The sequence below is a fragment of the Phyllostomus hastatus genome, unplaced genomic scaffold (genome assembly GCF_019186645.2).
Source record: "Phyllostomus hastatus isolate PE091 unplaced genomic scaffold, TTU_PhHast_1.1 phas_contig_40, whole genome shotgun sequence".
NCBI classification, from domain to species: domain Eukaryota; kingdom Metazoa; phylum Chordata; class Mammalia; order Chiroptera; family Phyllostomidae; genus Phyllostomus; species Phyllostomus hastatus.
In genome coordinates this window covers 49,483,036-49,496,634 of record NW_025333872.1, presented here as the reverse complement: position 1 = coordinate 49,496,634, position 13,599 = coordinate 49,483,036, and positions in this window count along the sequence as shown.

The window sequence follows — 13,599 nt, the reverse complement described above, 5'->3', positions numbered from 1 at the left end:
TACACAATATGTAGCAGAAAACATTCTTCTTTTCCCTTGGAGTGACTTTGTTTGAGCCAATATGTAACCAAGAAAAACTGATTCCTTTGCAGAAGTATTATTTTGGTGCTTCCCAGGAATTAACTAAAGACCAAAAACTTGTATTTACAAGTGTAATGACTAACCAAGGTGTCAATAAAAATTACACTTGGTTACCATATATATTAACAATGAATGTTTGGCTTTTTAGTTTTTTACTTTAAGATATTAAAAGGATGTTATTAATGACAGTGATTTTAATTTTCAAAGCCTTTTATCAAACATTTATCAGTGTTGCATCTAGCCACTATGAAAATTTTGTCAATGACCCTTAACAGAATATTAGCTATTGCCAAAACACTGCTGTAGCAGCCATCATTTTATCCTTGGAGCCTCGTTCTCTAGCAGTACAGTAATGCCAGCAAACAAATGAGGTGGTGACCGACAGCAATCGCTACAAGTCAAAAGGTAAAAGATAAATTATTTTAATCAGAGATAATTTATTATATATATTTTTATAAATATGGATAGAGGCCAAGATTTTTCTTTTGGCACAGCAGAAATAATACTTAAAGACTTTTGCCTATAAATGAATTAGCTTAAATTTTAGTACATGTGAATACTATTAATAGTTTGAAAGGAAAAAGGTAATTATGTCCAAAGTGACACTTTAAGGGGAATAAAGATTATCATCAATCTATTTGGTAAAGTATATTAGTACAGTCTTAGCTAAAAAAATTTTAAAGAAAAATTTAAAAGCAAAGGAGTCATATAATCAGATAAATTGAGTAGATAGTTCTTTCTGTTACAAGTGAGAATCTGCACAGACAACTGAGGTGTTTTAAATTTTATTTATGTAAAAATGCTATTCAATAATTGTCTTTATTGTTTGATTTATTCTGTACTATAGAATAATAAGATAGGCTTGAGTACCTTATTAGCTCACTTTGAAAATGGATCATGTCAAGACACTGCTGTGTATAATGGAAGGTTTGGGTAAGTAGGTTTGTGTCCCGGCCTCTGTGAAATCAGACAAGGCTAAGCCTGGAAGATGAGCCATCACCTGTGTGCTGAACAGTCCATCTTCATGCTATGAAATGACATCAGCTCGGATGCATTGTAAACTCTAAAATTATACAAGTCTGCAATTAGACTGTAAACTGACTTCATACTGTAATTTATTCTTGCCACTTTCTCTGTAATTCCACCAAATGGGATTTATTTACTTAAAAGGTAGGTTTGTCACATAAACCAAAGTTTGGTAACCCACCTTTTACCAGTGTTATCCCACCTTCACTGGTAGGGTATTTATTTGCTTCTTATTAGAAGCCGATTCTTTCATTACTTGTTAGCCCCCAAAGTTGTCCTGCAGTTGTCAGTCATGCCCAGACTACTTTTGGTGAGCTAGAATGGACTAAATGGCAACAGATAAGACACATTCAGGCATCCACTTAGTCCACAGTGTGTCTATTGACAACAAAGATGTACTGACATCTGTATGCTAGGCACAGATCAGGGTGGGGGTGGGTTTATAGAATGCATATCAATAACCGCAGAGCAATTTTTGGGAAATGTGTGCTGAGAAAAATTCTGTGGTCATGTAAGTATGGGATACAATGGAGTCAACAAAAGGCAGGTTTCTTTACTGCTGAGCTTCAGAACCATTGACGTCTAATGGAGCCTCTGAAGGTGGGATGAGTTAGGGTCTGTAGTGTTTCCCAGTTTTTAGTGGAATGCTTGTCAACATATTTTGAAAACTTAGTTTCTCAGACCACAGTTTGGAAAATGCTGCTAAGAAGCATTGTATGGTATATTATGAAGGTATTTACTGGAGTAACTTTTAATATACTTTCTAAAGTTTGCATTGTAATTTGTTTCTAACAAAGACATTTTTAATTGATTTTTACATTTTAGAAGTTGATTAATACTTTGGTGTATGATTTTAAAAAATATTTCTGAGCATGATTACTTTTCATTTTGGCTCATAATTTCTAACTCAAGTTTTATTCATATATGAAACTTTTAGAATTTGTCTTTGCTTTTCTGTGAAATATGAACCATAGTCTAGCCCTTGGGAATGCATAAAGGGACTTCTTAAGTCTGATCATTTATTCCCAGATGAATAGTGTTGTGTGAACCCTTCTGTATGTGTAGCCACATATGTACATATACATATATTTATTTCAGTCTCCAGTAAATATGTGTTTAATTGTTAAGCATTTTAGGGGGCACTTATACTTCTGCAGTATGTTCCATTGAATATTTCTAAATTGCTACTAAGATTACAACAAAAGCTAGAGAATTGTTAATACAAATACTAGCACACCAGTTTTCTTACTTTAGATGTTTTTGCTATAGATACCCCAAATAAAGAATTATAGTGCTGAACTTGACTTTGTTTAAAGTCCTAAAAATAAATCTATGTATTAAAACTAAAACTATTCATAAGTATTTATACTGAGAAAAACCAAAAGACCTTTAAATGTGTGTAGCTAGCATATGTCACCCTTATGGTTTGTCGGCAACGTGTCTGACCACGTGCAGCTATGCAGAAAAGAGAGACACTGTTCAACTATGGTGACTGTTCTGCTTCTGTCTTTCAAAATTTCTCCTGGCATCCCACCTCCGTACACTCCTGCCAGAGTCGGGGGTGTCATTTCCTGGCGTATGTGCATCAGTGTTACTGGGGCCTGGAGTCTGAGCAGAACCATGTTCCTGGATCATCGTCAGACCTCCCTGCTCAGTGCCCTCAGTCCTTCTAAGCCTCTGTAAGAAGCCACTGGCCTCAGTATTAAGTCTAGTCTTAAATCCTCCCTCATAAATCAAATTAGGCCATATATTTTTTATGTTTTGAATATTGTGTAGCAAATGTTAAAGAAGGTGAATTTTTAAGCCTAGTGGTGCATGTGGAAATGCTTCACCACCAGCTCTGGTGGGAGAGAAAGCCCTGGTTTGTAGTGCCTTCAGATTTTGTCTTATAAATTCTCCCACAGTGACTGATTGCAAGCTTCCAATGTGAAGTCACTTGATGCGGAGTTGGGATGAGATGCACACACTTCACTCTTTTGAGTTGATAAGAACGGGCTGTAGTTTACCACTACCAGATGAAATTATTAAACATTGATCTCATCATCTCTGAAAAAGTAAGAGTAATAATCTATAGCTAGGTTTCCTCGAGAGTTGGTGTTTTCTGTAGTCAAGTTGTCCTTCAAAATTGATGGAATTCTTTCTTGCCACTGAATACATTAAAAGAATAAATGAAGGTAAACTTTTCTAAACAAATATCCAATAATCACTAGTAGGAGATTTAAGAATAGTAAGAAGGAAAACTTTGAAAAAAACTAATGAGAAGGAAATTATTTTTGCTGATGTAAATCTGACATTGGTCATATAAATTGATAGAGCATTGTGTGTTTGTGGGATTGTAATTTTAAAACACATTCCCATATATTTCCATGGACTTTGAAATTACATCCCCAGATAAATTGTGACATTTTCTTTCTGCACGTCGGTGCAATTTTACATTATGAAATTGTCATGTAGATTCATTACACCTATTTTCCAAACACAGATGACCATAACTCAAATACATACCTGTCATATACCAAAATCTAAACTGCATAAAAACATTCTATTACTAATGTTTATGCAGGCACATTGACAAGATACTTCACATCTTTATAACAAAGATTCTTTGCTTGGGGACTTCAGAATTTTTAGTTTTGATGCCTTTTTGGCTCAGGTACCAGATTTTTGGTCCAAATTCAAGAGCATATATATAATATATATATGTATGTTTATATGTATGTTTATATATATGATTTATATATATATAATTATAATGAATAACAACCTCCAAAATTTCAGTAGCTTTCCAAAACATGTATTTCTCACTTGGGCATGTTGGCTACTGTGGGTTGGTAGGTGCTGTGGCTGTCCCCCAGGCTGTGCTTCGGGTCTGTTCCATCCAGGGCCCAGGCTGAAAGACAAGGCCTTACCTGGGTTCTGCCCTTCCAGTGCCGATGCGAGAGTTGATAGCAATGTGAAATGGATCTAAAAGTGTTTAAGTGGATATACTAATTTAGTCTGTTCACATTCTTGGTCAAGGCAAGTTGCATGGCCAAGCCCAGTCACTGAGCAATAAGACTACCCTTTATACAGGGAGCCAATATAAGTCATGGCCAAAGGTGCTGGAAAAACGAATTCTGAACAATAATACCCCAGGTACCACAAATATTTGCACACACTCTGAGTAGTCAAAGTATGCCAAAATAATATGAAAGGAAATATCCTAGTTTTTTAAAAGGAAAAATATAAACCCAGTTTAATAATAAATAGTAGGTGTTAGAATACAAGGCCACTTAATAGGTTGGTTCAGAATTTTTAGAAGGATCTTCACTATATTTCAGGTTTTGGAAAACAGATTTTCTCAAATATCACTATTACCTGATTCTGTGGGAAATAAAGAAAATATGATAAACTAATAGAAATGTTCCTAGATAATTGATGGTGCGGTAATTGAAACAAGAGAGGGGAGACAGGAGTTGTGCAGAGTCCACGCTCAGGGCTGTGCTAGTGTTGTGACTGTTACTTAACTTTTTGGAGTCTCAGTTTACTTATTCGTGAAATGAGGAAGTTGTTCCACCAGCTTCCTAAGATTATTCTTAACTATACACCTTTTATTGTAATGCTTTTTTATTGCCATCTAGTTAACAACATATTTTTATGCACTTTTTATTATAGCTTAACTCATTGTTTTTCTTAGAAGTATCACAGAGCAGTGGAATTCTAATTTTTCTTAATTCATATCCAACCCTATTCAAAAATGGATCTGAGGTAAAGTAATAGACTACAGTCCCCTTTGTTTTTAATCTTAGTATTCAAACCAATACTTTTCAGTGACTCTGAGATTTGCTGGTTTAAACATTACATGTTAGAGTCATCTGGGAGTGTGTTTAAAATGTAAATTTCTAGTCCCCAAACCCCTAGAGATTTTGAGACTAGAGAGAACCCAGAAAACTACATTTTTTTAAAGATTTTATTTATTTTTAGAGAGGGAAGGGAGGGAGATAGAGAGAGAGAGACAAACATCAATGTGCGGTTGCTGGGGGTCATGGCCTGCAACCTAGGCATGTGCCCTGACTGGGAATCGAACCTGCGACACTTTGGTTCGCAGCCCGCGCTCAATCCACTGAGCTACGCCAGCCAGGGTCAGAAAACTACATTTTTAACAAGCACCCCAGGTGTCTAAACTAGTTTGAGCAGTACAAACCCCATAAATTATTTTGGTAATAATAAAACACCACATACTGGGATACTCTATACTTAGCATGATAATTTAAAATTAGTTGTTAATACCATGTTTCTCAATTACACATTCTTTATATGGCATTTGTATTTTGTCTTCCTGAACTAAATTTTTTTTATTATCGCATTTAGTGTATTAGACATTCATATATAAATTTTAGAAATGTGGAAACCAAAATATTTTATTTCTTTGAAGTGAAAGTGCTTTGATGGGTGGATTTATCTCGGAATGAAATGCTGCAAAACTAGAACTGTTGGATTATTACATCCAGCTAGCCTTGCTGCTGCTTTCCTTGTTCCCTACCATCTAAGCTCCACAGCCTTAGTACACCTTTTGAAACATACTTAGACATCATTTCTCTACTTGAAATGCTCCAGAATAAAAACCAAAGCCCTTATCGTGGCTACCTATAAAATCTTACCTCCCTAACTGCCCCCCACCCCCATCCTCTGCAGCTTGCTGCTCACTGAATTGTTCTTATGTTTTCACTATGCCAGACCTCACTTTCTTCGGGTCCCTGCTCAAATATTGCCTACTCAGAGGCCCTTAGTGACCATTCAAAATAAAATAGGATCTTCCCTTCCACCCATCAATCACTAGCCTTTGTACTCTGCTTTATTTATTTTTTTTACAGCACTTAGGACTAGTTGACATATTATGTATTGATTTATAACTACCCCTTTATTTTTAGTTCTATAAGCACAATAATGCCTGGCACGTAGTAGGTACTCAGTAAACACTTGTTGAACTTTTTTTTTTGGAGATTATCCACAGCTTGGCTTGGCTTTGGTATATAAAATAAGTAATGTTTTCCTAGGCAGTTTTATTTTCTTTTAATTTCTCATCTACTTTGAAAGTCATTTTATTTCAGATTTATCATCCCTTTTGCAAACTCTTTTCTTTCGATCTTTTTCTAGTCTATTTTTAAATTATGTTTGCTACTTTATTTTGAATTATGGCAATTTAAAGTTGATATTTTATTTCAACAAGTTTTAATTACTTTATTGAAATATGAAACTCCCAATATGAATTCAGTGTTGGTGAAAGGAACCAAATTTACATTCCCATAAAACGGAGTACTTACCTTCATGTGATACATATATGGGGTAGGTACACGATTTTCTCTGAAACTAGAAATCTTGATTAAAAACAAAGCTAAAGATAATTTATTCCTCAGCATCACGTGATGCATGCCCTCTAACACCAACATATGCACTGGTGGAGGCTTTTATACCATACAAATATGCCAACTGGAACAGAACTGAGGTTGTTTAGACAGTAGATCCAACACCCTTTGAAAACTAAAGGGAAAAAGTAGCTGTTAACAATATTTACATTTTTAGTAGAATGAAATTAAATCACATTAAAACTGCACTTATTCAGACCTTCTCTCCTCCCTGGCCTAGACTTCACTGCTTATTACTTATTACCTGGGCTGGTGCTTAGAAATGCCCTGTGAGCCAAGGTAATGTCAGATATAACGATTTGGGTCACTGCACCAGGTAAGGAACTGGGACCAGCAGAGGTGCTGGCTGAGGCAAAGGGAATTTGGGATGGGTAGTGGAAGGAGGCAGTCAGGAACACCAGCTCTGACCAGGTGACTAGTTACAGAAACAAGGACTGATTGTCAAGAGTATTTACTCCTTATTTTGTTATGGGTGTGTGTATAATAAGTATCTTTTGTTTTCTTCCCTCTCTTACCTAATTCTCATGTAAGTCAGATATATTGTCACATAGTATTTAAGTATTCTTAACTTTACATCGCAGTATTTTGAATTAAGGGACATCAAGAAGAGTAAATATCCAAGAACTTTTTGTATCCTCTTCTGGGGGAAGTGTTAGTATAGTTTTTTGGAGGTGTGCAGAATAGTTGTATCATGTTAGGTGGAATTATAACCCTCTTATTCTCTTTATTTGGAGATTAATAATGCATATTGTTTTGGGGTTAATGACATGGATTCAGGAGGTGTGTAGGGATGCCAAGTTGACAAGGGGCGCACTTGAGATGGTTAACTTTATGTGTGAACTTGAAGGATGCTCGGATATGTGGTCAAACATCATTCTGGGTCTGTGTATTCTGGGTCTGGGTGAGATTCACATTTAAATTGGTGGGCTTCAAGTAAAAGATAATGCCCTCCCTAATGTAGGTGGGCTTTGTCCAACCAGTTGAAGGCCTGAATAGAACAACATGCTTGGCCGTCCTCCAGCAGGCAGGAATTTCCCACCAGGCTGAGTTCACACTTCATCTGCAACGTTGGCTCCCTCTGGTCCTATCGCAGACCGCCCTGGGACTCAAACTGGAACATTCTCCTGGTCTCCAGCCCATCAGCCTACCCTGCAGATTTTGGATTTTCCAACCTCCATAATTCCATGAGCCAATTCCTTATAATATTGTAGCATATAAATACATTCACATACATGCATACATACACATCCTATTGGTTCTGTTTCTCTGGAGAACCCTAATAACTTCTGAACAAGGCCAAAAGTGTTTGTGACCTACAAATTATAGAGAAGGAAATAAAGAGATTTTATTAACTGGATTCAAAAACATCAAAGGTAGCTGAAGTCTGCATTACATGTACTTTATTGGAGAGATCTAGTCATCCATTGGGCTTTAAGTGTTCAGACTTCTTTATCAGCATCTTGTTGCCTACATTACAAACACCTGCTTTGTTTGCTAATTAACATCACTTCTAAAAAACTTTTGCTTTTTTGTAAACTTGAGACCCAGGATATTTCAATTAAATACTTTAGTGCTACAGACAATTTTTGTAAACTATTAGTTAACACTGATGCACAATGGAACTTATTTTCAACTTTATATATTACCAGTAATGGTAACATTTTTTTTCTTTTTTAAAAGATTTTATTTATTGTTAGAGGGGGAGGGAGAAAGGGAGAGAAACATCAATGTGTGGTTGCTTCTTGCATGCCCCCCTACTAGGGATCTGGCCCACAACCTAGGCATGTGCTCTGATTGGGAATTGAACCCACAACCCTTTGGTTCACAGGTCAGCACTCAATCCACTGAGCCACACCAGTCAGGGCTGTTTTTCATAGTACAAAATATTTTTGTTGTTTATGGTGCTACCTAATATCTGTAGCCTGACTACAAGCTAGGAAGAAAAATTTAAATATGTAAATATGGTGGCTACTATATTCATTACATCAATTACATATGAAATTGGGCCACAGAAAAAAGTACAAAATTATGAAATATACCTTCGGAATCATTTTGGAAACTTCTGTGAGATATTGTGGCTCTATAGAACAGTTTATAAAACAACATGCAAGAAATTTAGAGTATAGCATTAGTAAGCTTCCTACAAGAAAAAAAGCAACTTTTGAAGTTCCTTCAAGGACAAAAGATAATGGATGTCTTTATAGTTTGTTATAGATATGTTTTTATAGTTTGCATGTGGACTAACTCTGTTAGCATCATTAGTGGTAATATATTCCAGAAGCCATTTAATATAATTATGTAGATATTTTTTCATTAAGAATGTTGTAGAATTTCCAATAAGTACACTTTTAGATGAAATCTTTTAATCTAAAAGTAGTTTCCTATAAAGGCCTATTACCTCTACAGTTAAACAAAATAGGGGAACTGTAGGTTGAGACTAATAATCTTCCCTTCTGTAACTCACTTCAACCCTTCATAACAGCATGGCTGGAACTGGAGAGGATTGTGCTAAGTGAAATATGCCAGTCAGTGAAAGACAAATGCCGTATCTCACCTGCAAGTGAAACCTAATCAACAAAACAAACAAATGAGCAAAATAGAACCAGAGACCTGGAAATAAAGAACAGAGTGACAATGACCAGAGGGGAGGAGGGGATAATGGAGAAAGAAGGGGAAAGGGCAAACCAAGGAACACAAATACAGGATTCAGGCACGGACAATGTGGGGGATTGACTGTGGGAGTTGGGGGGCGACAGGGCAGGGGAGAGCAATGGGGAAAAAGGTGGGACAGCTGTAACTGAACAACAATTTAAAAAATTGATATAACCTTTTTCTTTAAGTTGCTAAGATAGAAAAGAAAAAGACATTTCCACATACCCTTACATTTTAGTTGTTAGACTAGAGGTGTGTAAAATATAAGCATTGCTCTATTAAAAGTACATTAATTATAGTAGACACTTCTTTTTCTATTTAAAATTGTTTAAAATGACTTTTTGGCTATCCAGCCACCTTTTAACCCCTCTTGAAACACCACCCTGACTATCTCTGGGGAACGGCTCCTCCCAGGCTCTCAGGGAATGTGGTTTGGATGGAGCTGATGCCTTGGTTTTAAGTCTGCGTGTGAACTCAGGCCTGACCAATCAAAGCACTGCAACCCTTGCACACAGGTGCACACACACACCCTGCTCGTTTAAAAAGAAGGGCAGTAGGACTCATTCTGGGTGCCAGGTGGAATTCTTCCACCTGGGGAACTGTACAGTACAGAATACAAACCTCACATGACCAGGCCAGCTGCTCTTGTCACCAGAGCGTGCTCACCTGTCAGGAGATAGGAGAGTCTGATAGTCCTGATGGCGCCGTCTGCCCCTGGGTCCAGTCATTGCCGAAGTTTTATGTTGCGTGGTCCCATGAGTTCCTTTAACGTTTTGTTTTGTTTGTTGTTTTTATTTATGTAAACCTGTTAGATTCAGCTTCAGTTATTTGCAAATGAAAGAGTCCTACTAGTCATACAAAACTTTTTTTAAAAGAAGTTCTTACAAGCAACTAATTCACTCATGTCCTATAAAGGGCAGGTCCCTTTGTCTCTCCCATGTCCCCTCTTAGCACCATCCCTCTTGCTCCTGCCAGGTCGAGTCACCTCACTTTAGTAAACAAGGCTAAAACATTCTCTTATGTTACCCTTTCTAGCTTTGAATTCTCCACCTAAGAACTCAGAGTCAGCTTTCACACAATATGCATGTGGTTTTGTTATTCTGGAAATCGGTGTGCATTTGTATACTTGGACTATAAACTGTGACAATTATGAATAGTACTGGTATCAGAGCAGCTCAGGGTTCCCCATACACTTAGCAACAGCTACGGTGTCACTTGGGTTGCTTGTTTTCATTTAGTGTAAAGCACTTCATTGACATTTTACATATCTCAGAGGACCGTGAGTCAGGCAGGAATGGCACCCCAAGAATTTTACAGAACTGGTCAAGAATGATGCAAAACTAGTAAGACTTCCTTTTGTGAATATTTTCTTAGGACTTCACCTTAACAGTGCAAATATGCCAGACCCAAAACATGGACCCATCTCATATTCTTTTTTCTTTTCAGTTATTTATTACATCATAACCACTTCAAAATATATGGCTTAAAACAATAATGGTTTATTATTTCCACAGTTCTGCCGATTGCTTGGGCAATGCTGTCCTTGCCCAAGCTCACTCCTGACTATAGTCAGCTATCTGGTTGGTTGGGCTGAGTTTCAGTGAGGTGGTTGAGGCGCATCTCTCCTTTTCTCTCAGCGATTCAATGAGTACAAAAACAAGAGTTTTGAGGTCTCTTAAAAGTTAGCTTTGCAAGCCATGTAGTCATTGCTATGGCTGCCTTTTCCTCATCAAAGTGAGCACCAACCCAGCTTCTAACAGGGCAAAAGTACAAAACAGTTTATTCTTGTATTACTATTTATTTGTAATTGTGCTATTTATTATAAGTAACCTACTTTTGCCCACCCCTGTATAGAACTGGTTGATGGGGGCGGATAACTCTACCACTCAGTGAGCGGAGTGGCAGAACCTCACTGCTGAAAGTGTGCAGGATGGGGGCTTCGTGGCCATCTTTGGAAACAATCTGCTTCACTGTTGTTTTTCTTTATAATTGGAGAATAAAACTAGCATGACTTTTACTTCAAAATTGTCATGATGCACACAGTAGAATTCTTCCTGAACCATTTAATACTTATAAAAGCACTCAAAATGAAAAAGAAACGCTTTTCATTGGAAGTAAATATTTCCGAAGTGGAAAGCATCAGGACACACAGTTAAGGACACACACGCCAGGGTATTCTCTTTGGCTGTAGACTAAGCGGATTATTGTATAGGCTTTGCTCTCATGGGCGGGTGTCGTCCTGCCACCTGGAAGGTCACAGGCTCCATTTCCAGTCAGAGCACATACCAGTTGCAGGTACATACAGGAGATGGCCAGTCCAGTTTCTCTCCCACGTCGATATTTCTCTCCTCCTCTTTCCCTCTCTCTAAAAATAAATATTCTCTTTTTTAAAGGCAAAACACAAATATTGTCATTACTACCCACTCTGTCTTTTACTCTCCACTGCAGATCTTTGGTTTTCGAGAACGTGAGTGGCGGGGACGAGCCGTGCGGGCCTTGGGGCGTGTGTGCTGCATCACACAACCGCGAGAAGGGCAGCAGTGTACCCAAGAGGCCTGTCTTTTGCATTTGAGATATTTAACATTTTTCTATGACATATGGTTTATTTGTCAGTTTTCTGTAACTTACACAGAGTTTTAAACCATTAAAAACTGTTAAGAATGAAAATGTGTATAAAAATATAAAGAAATTTATGGATGGGAAATACTGAATTTGGAACGGCGGGTGCCTCTAGTGGGACAGAGAAAAGTCATCAAGGAGCCGAACGGAGGAGCAAGTAACATTTCGGCGACGTTTTATTTCTTACAGTGTGGTAGGAAGGCAGGTATTCATTTTATTTTCCTTTAGATGCAATACTGCAAAATTACAAAGAGACTTTTATACTTCAGAATTTTATATCTGATTAAGATAACATTATAATCTATGGTACCTGAAACTGTTTCAGAAATAATTTTAACGTTTTCTAAAATGTTGCCTTACTGTACAGATGAGTCTCACAATTCAGTCCCCATTCAAGACCATTTCATAATACTTTTTTTCTCTTCCTTCCAAATTAATCATGATAATGACAAGCACAGAGATAGGGAGCACCCAGCAGCTTCTCCACTGTTCACACACATCCTCTGAGTTGGAGCCAGTAGCCTCTCTGGTCCGCTTAGCTGCACGGGAAAGGATTTTTATGTGGTGCATTTTGTGAAATATGGCAGGGGGTGAGGTGGGCTGGCAGGCCTGTGTCTACATGTGAAAAAAATGCTTGTAAAAGGACTTCAGAAAACTTAAATTCTTTTAACTAATTAGAACTAAATATTATTCTGACAAATATTGCAGAAAATAGTTTCTCATTTCCCCCCAGGACCCTCAAAATATTAATTTCCAACAAACATTTTCAGGTGAAAAGTTGTGTTTTGAATACTACTTAGGAAACTTAAAAAACAAAGCAAAACAACAACAAAAAACAAGGTCCATGGGTTAGCTTGATTTTAAATGGGAAGTAGAAAATAGAACCAATGCCAGGCAACTACCTGTGGTAGACAAAAGGAGAGAAATGATGTAGAAGTCAGCTCCTGTCCTGTCCTTTAAGCCAGGCAGTCTCAGCTACTTCATACCACATTCAAGGGAAGATTGACCTACTTGTATTCTGTTGGCTTCTGTTCTCACATGCCTTCCTTTTTTCCCTAACTCAAAATAATCCAGTACGTACCGTTCCGATCTTCTGAAGGCTAGGACCTACTAAAGAGTGGTTTTTGCACTTTAATTGGGAAGTAACATTCATATAAACAAATATCTCCAAATCTGAACCTCATAGTTTTGCTTGACATGTTAAGTACGGAAAGTTTAGTTTATGTCTAAATTTCTTTAAGGTAGACTCCTTCCTCTCCCTCCCTTAGAAGTGAATCAAGTTTGGGATAAACACATGTGGGGGCAGACACACAGAAAGGGAAGTGATGTGGCTCAGGCAGGCCTCTGGGGAAGCGACAAGACGCCTGGAGAGGGCCTTCCAGAGGTTTCTGGGCACTCTGGATAGTGCCTACTCTGCATGGAAAATATGTTGCCTCTGATTTGTGTTCATATTTTCTTCCTATTTTCTCCATCGTGGTTACAGAAACAGCACTGAGGAAAAGGCCTAGCATATGGTGGGTACTTAGTAACAGTTTCCTGAATTGAAATTACATTGATTTTTACTTGGGTCAGCCTTACAGCTAGGTCCTACAAACAGATAAATGTTGTGGAAAACCTGCTGTCATGCCGGCTTTAAGGTGCTCTGCGTACCTGAGAGAAAGACAGAGACAGAGAGAGACAACCTAGTGAACCTAGCACATCTGAAATTGAATACAGTTTCTGCAATCCTCCTTTTGTTCTCGTCTCTATTCCTGTCCAAATGGAATCATGGTCTCCCCATTTTTTACATCTTCTGTTTAGCCCCTACAGCCATGCG